Raw genomic sequence first — 6,919 nt, forward strand, 5'->3', positions numbered from 1 at the left:
AACTTATCCCTAGGCTACATAGATTGCCCTGAACACCAGTTGTAGAATTCTGTGTGAGAACTTGCACAGGTAAGACTGTAAGGCCTGTAATACACCCCAAAAGCATAAGACATACTCCTCCAGACTTTATCATATCAATGAGACAGGAGGCAAGAGCAATTCTCCCCTCAACTGAACTCCTAGTAGAGGAAATAAGATTTTAAAGTTTCTCACTGAAAAAAATCCCAAGAAATTGCAGAGACTATTTCCCATCATGCATTAGTGCTCCAAGGCAAGTGCAAACCTAGTAAGATTAGTATCAATTTTGGAGATCATCAGAAGGGCGTTTAATGTTCACCTAATTACATTGTTTCAGCTTTTCGCAGCCTTTGCTATAAGCTCAATCTCTCATCTATGTAATTTGAATCATCTCCGTAGAGTATTAGTTTATTTTTTTCTTTATACTCCCTTAGTGGAGACAGAAAACATCTGGTCAACCAACCTCTTAGTGCTATTTATGACTATGCTATTTCCTTTTAAAGCACAAGGGTTTTGAACAAAAGATTTTGGAGACTTCTACCTCAATTCAGGTTCCTTTCTTTCTGTTTTTTGACATAAATACCTGTGTAATGGAGTTAGATGGATGAATTTATACAAGGTGGCTCTGCATCTATATTTCACATCCATTGATCTAAGTCTTACTAGTAGGAAAATTGTCAAAAATACATGCAATCTTTTGTGTTGATGTTTAATTGTTAATATTAATAATTAAAAAGACCTGCAGTGTCCAAACATTAGGCAACCAGCCCATCTGCTGCACACTTGAATTTCTTATTAGGTACAGAGAGTTTCTGAGCAAATTGCTTTTGTCATTTTGAAATGCAAAGAACAGATTGTCAGTCCATAGCTTTGTCTCTGTTCATTCTCTTTCTTGCACTATTCTCTCGCAGTCTTGGACATTTATTTTCTTTTTCATGGCAAGCTTGCTACTTTGCCTCTTTTTACTTGATTTTTTTTAATGTATTTAGTACAGGGTCTTACAGCATCTCACTACACAGATTGGACTTGGAGCGATCCTCCTGTTTTCAGCCTCCCAAGTGCTGGTATTGCAGGCATGTGCTACCATGTTCAGTCTCAATCACCATCTCAGTACACCCCAAGGGTGGTGCCAGCATGGCAGACAGGGGATCGAGCCCTGGTCCCTGTGCCTGCCTAAGCAGGCCCTTCAGTCTGCTAAGCTATCTGGCCAGCCTTTTGCTTTATTACTTGAAAACTCACTAATTTTTCTCTCTTACTCTTTTACCAGAGGTTTACCTCTATAATCTTCTAATTTTGGAAATATATTGCCTAAACCTAACATATTCATGGCCCTTAAAAATAAAGTGATAATGCTCTTTGCAGCAATTAAGAAAAATCAGGGTGAATAAAGTTGGATTCATTAATTGTGTCAGAGAATAAGCCCAGGCACTGTCTTCAGTTTCTCTCTTTAGGAGCACAAGCAGCTGATTCTAATCTTTTTCACAAGGTAGAAACAGAGTGGAGGTTCCACCCATTTCATTGGCCTCTCCCTGGACCCTTAATAAAATATTTTTTGGGTGGGGGAGGTAGTAGGATCTCTACTTCCTTGACATGATGGGATCCTATAAGTGGAGACTTTCCACTTCATGTAGGCCTTGCAGCCCACTGAGGCCCTTGAGCCTCAGATTGTGCATAAAAGCCAAACAAAATCATGTAAATATAGCCATTCTCTATTTAGGAGTCATTGAGAATGACTCCACTGTGGCTGTGTTGTTAGGGTCTCAGGTTTGCAACATGACTTAGTGGGTGACAACAGCTTGCTTTGGTGACAAGCAATCACCTGGGAGAACTGCCTGTCATGCCAGTGCTCCTTTGGAGAATTTTCACTCTGAAATTGTAAATTAATGTGCAGTGCTTTCAGTCTGATATCTTAATGAATGATGGTGAATAAATGGTGTGCTCCAATTCCTAAATAATGTCCCTGACTACACACAGTAGGGTGCTATGATGTCCTGGGAGACATTTCACTCCTCCAAATGGTAATTTAGGAAATGAGCCATAAGCTCCATGCGCACAAGTGTACCATAAAAAGCCCATTAACAAAGGTGCAAGTGAAATGCATCTGACTGCCATGTGTCTAGCATGCCATCTCAAAAGGTGCCACTTAATAGCATTCCTGACATCACCTTAAACCCCCAATGAGAAGGGAAAATGAGAAGAAGAGGGAGGTTTTTTCCCCTCCACATTTCACAAATCAAGGAGCATTTTGTCTAAAGCAAAGCAAAGTCAGGATTGAGAAAGCAACAACATGATATATGTTGGTCTTCTTCCAGAATCAGGGAGAGTGCTCGCCAAAAAGCAAGAAACAGTATCTGAAATGTTTGAAAGGTAGGAGCCGAGCCAGCCGTCATCCACAAGGTTACTTGAGATGGGGATGAGGAGGTCCTGGATGATTGGCACGACTTGTTGCTATGATCAATTAAGGGTTTGAGAACGCACTTGATATGCCTGGCATTTTATCCAGTGCCAGAAAGGCAGCATTTCCCCATGGCTGAGAATGTTTAAGGTCTGCATAAGATAGCTAAGCAAAGAGCAGCTCCAGATGCAGTCAAAGGGTTTAATTTGCTTGACAGCCGCCCTAAGCCTGAGCCGTGGATGATGTGCCAGTCCTATCAGAGTTATCATGTACTATCTCACCCGCAGCTTGCATGATGACTGGAAGCAGTGGGACATTGTGACTCCCGCCCTCTTGGAGGTTCATGCAAAATATAACACTGGACACCAACAACTTGGCTCTAACTGACATTCTCTGATTTGTGGGTGTGCTCTGCAGAGAGTGTCCCATCTGTGACAGGCCTGGGCCATTTTTCCTTTGAACCTTGACTCTTTCAAGATCACATGGGAGGACCGAAAGTGAACAAGCTGGAACAGGTCAAGAGGAGAAGGTACAGTTTGCAACCCTGTTCACTTCTTCTGCTTGCAAAAAAAAGAGATAAGGAGGGGCTGTAGAAATGAAAGCAACTGCAGATAAAGTTATGACAAAATCAAATGTGTTTTTTTCTTTCTTCCCTCCTACCCTCCACCTGAAGGAAGAGGAACTAAAAATGGGTTTAAACTAAGAGACAGATGTTTAGGTCAATCTAGCCAACAGACAATTCCTTTGGGAAGGTGGTAGGAGGTACGCCCACTAGTCCCTCAGGAACTGTCATTGGTGACCACGTCCTCTATCTGGAGACTCCCGTGATCCTGAATGGTCACCTCTCTCATCCAATATTGTCTATTATAAGGACCAGAACTTATGTTAGGGTTTAAGGAGATGCTGAGTATTGGCCAGCTTTCCATGTCTGTGGCAAAGTAGCTGAGAAATAACTGAAGGGAAGGGATGTTTATTTGGGTTCATGACTTCGTGGATTTCAGCTCCTCCTCTCCAGCTGCACTGAGTTTATGGAGAGGTAGAAACATCATGGTGAAGGTGGTGGTGGAGCACAGCGGCTGGTCTTGTGGCAGTCAGAAAGCAGAGAGACAAAGAAAGGGCCAGAGAGGAAAAGGCCACAGACACTCTCAGCCTCACAGGGTGCCCCTGCGTCCCACCCCTCACCTAGGCTGGACCCCATTGCCGTGGCTTCACCATAAGCTGCCTCTTGGTGATCTCATCAATGGCTTCATCCACCTGATGAAGTCAGAGCCCTCATGACTCAGCCGCTCTCCCCAAACCCCATCAGCAGGCAAGAAAGCACCTGAAGTTTGCACGACATTGCAAATCCAATCCATAATATGGCAGTTTTAAGACATTAACCGACAGATTAGCATTATTTTAGAAACCTGGCATTTTAATTTGATTTAAAAGCTAAGTGTCTTTCAGTTTCACCCTTCTTCCTCTTCCACTTTGCCTCTTCCATTTCCTGTGCTTCCTCCCGCTTATCTGCTGTGTCTTCCTCTTTCTCCTCCTCTTCCTCTTCTGTCTTCCTTGGAGTTTTGGTTTGGAATGAAAGCCTGATATTAACTCAAGTTATTTAAGGCTACAGTGACAGACTCAACCTTTGTTCCATTGGAAGTGTGATATAAGATCCAGGGAGGAAATGTTAGATTGGATTAGATTAGATTTGATTTGATTTGTGTAACATGTTTAGCAATCACAATCTAGAATACTTGGAGGGAATATTTTTAAAGAAAAATATAGAGACTGGGCATGGTGGCATGCACTTGTAATCCCAGCTCTTCAGAGGCTGTAAACAGGTGGATCACTACGAATTTGATCTAGTAGTGAGACTCTGAATACCCTGTAGACCCTTCCCTAAAAATAATAAAAAAAATTTAAAAAGAAAAATATACTAAGTCTCAACTGAGAGAGCAAAACTCAAGATCTGGAGAAATTAAAATTAAACTTTTAAATTACATGATGCTTTGAACATATGCCTTTTGTAATCCTAACCCATTAATGTGTCTAAAAAGATGTCCAAAGGCAAATGGTGGAGGAAATCAGGACAATGGCAGCAAGCTAGAATGCAAGCACGTGGGAATAGACAGGAAAGTTTAGGAAAGTGTACCATGAGGCAACAGCAGGAAACACAGAAAAGCAGCTGAATTTATAGCTCTGAACTTCTGGAAGCCGAGGAACCAGTGGTCCTGGGCACTGCTTGAGTGCAGGTGATTGTCGGGGGTACACAAAAGGAGGCGGCTCACTGCCATTTCCACAGATGACTGACATGAGGAAAAAAATCAGAAAAATGAATATTATGAAGGGAAAACTTGGAAAAGAACCTGAAAATATGCCTTATCTTGTACTGAAGGGAGGAAAGAGAGAGAGAGAGAGAGAGAGAGAGAGAGAGAGAGAGAGAGAGAGAGAGAGATTCTTAGTTATGTATTTGATGCTAGTCAAAACTACCATAACTCATGGAAGTGTGAGTTACTATATGGAAATTAGAGAAGAAATTCTTGTTCAAATGCTTGTGTATTAGTTGAAAATTATTTAGAATGATGTATTGACTTTTTTATTTTGTGTGAATTTATTCTGAGGCCCTTTTTTCTAGATTGCAGAACCCTTAGAAGTGTCTAATTTATTCACTTCCTGGGGGAAATTTGAAAACGTGGTAGCCCAACATTACTTGGGCTGATGTGTGAGCTACAAGTTCCCACAGGCAAAGGGCAAGGTCCACCTCTCACACAGCAGTCTCTAGGGTTAAACTTCTCCTACACAGAGGGGAGAAGAAAGCTGTTTCAAATCTGGAGTTTTCTTGAACTTCCCCATGGAAAACACTGAACATGAAAGGGAAATAAAACCTAGGTATTTACAAAATATTTCTAAAATATGTATTTAAAGTCCAGATAAACCAAGGTTTATTAAAGAGAGATATATATTATCATTCTGAAAATGTAACTATTCCACTGTACCACACCCATAATCAAATTCTATAATTTCAAGTCAGAACACATAGAAAATAAGGTGAGAGGGAAGATCAAAAGAAGAGAGAGGGAAGCAGAGGCCGGAGCACAAAGGGAACTGAGGATCAGACTGGATTCCTGAGAAATGTAGCCCACCTGGAGGAGTTGTGCTGTCCAGAGAGATTGAGAGTTGGGTAAGTGGCGACACACTTGGAGACTTTGGAGACTGAGGCAGGAAGATTCCAAGCAGCAGCCCAGGCTGGGCAATGCAGTCACTTATTGGCAAGACCCTGTGTCAAAGTAAGGAATAAAAGACCTGGGGATGTAGCTCACAAAAAGACCTTGAGTTTAATCTGTGGGGACTGAGACTAAAGAGACACAGAAGGAAAGAAAGACAGAGATGTATGTGGGCGGTGTGGGAGGGGGAGTGAAGAAGGAGAAGAGGGCTTGGATGAAATAAAGGCCCACCTGGGATGCAAACTAAATTCGAAACCCGTCGCTCACACTCCCTGTAACCTACTTTCTGTAGACTGTCCATTCATAACTACACACTGAGCCCACAGAGAGCAAATGCTCTGGACAGCCCCAGATTTATGTCTGTTGTTCCAGCTTAATTACTAATGTCACCCTCTTCACTTTCAGAGTATGTTGATGAAGAGAGTCAGTTATAGGGTCACGGACCACTTGCAGTCCAAGGACAGAAAGTTGAAGCAGCTTTGCAACAACAAGTAGCAAAGCTGGCGTAGAAAACACGAGGGCTTCCTTGAAAACAGTTTAGAAGAAATTCCACGGTTCTACTGGATAATTGAAACATGAAGTTTCAAAATTTGCACGTTCTAAGAAAATACTAAAGCAATATCACGTTGGAGCAAATTAAAATTTCAGCAACAATGAGCTCATGAATCTCAGGTTGGTTATTCATTATTGAACTGTATTTTAGCTAGCCTACTATAAAATATTCCATAAGGGAATGTTTTTAAATGTCCCTAAAGGTTATTTTAGGCAGAATTTCAGCTTATGGTCATGACATAGAATAAAAATCAATGCTTTTTATTTATACTTTTTCTCATGATTGATTATTTTGTGTAAGGTTAGGTCTTTATTGCCACCACTTGTAAATCAAATTTCTTTTTTCTTTAGTCCAGGGTCAGTTAGAACAAAGGTTATCTCAAAAAGTCTATGGTCAAGGATCTAATCATATAAAATTAGATCAGCTAAACCTAAAAACTACCATACTTAATAGAATTATTGGGGGCTGGGGAGATGGCTCAGTAGAACAAGTGCTTCCCTGGCAAGTGCAAGGGCCTGAGTTCAATCCCCGGTTCAAAAAAAAAAAAAAAAGAAAGAAAGAATTATCATTCATGAAACTCTGATGTAAACTTCAGCCAGAATTTTGTCAGCTGTTCAGCATTGGCCAAATAGCTCAGTAGACTACAGCACCTGCTTAAACACCCACAGAGACCAGTGTTTGATCCCTGGTGTGCCATGCTGGCCCTGCCCCTGGGACAGTGATTGAGACTGGGCATGGTGATGCATGCCT

The sequence above is a fragment of the Octodon degus genome, unplaced genomic scaffold (genome assembly GCF_000260255.1).
Source record: "Octodon degus isolate 3935 unplaced genomic scaffold, OctDeg1.0 scaffold00034, whole genome shotgun sequence".
NCBI lineage: Eukaryota > Metazoa > Chordata > Mammalia > Rodentia > Octodontidae > Octodon > Octodon degus.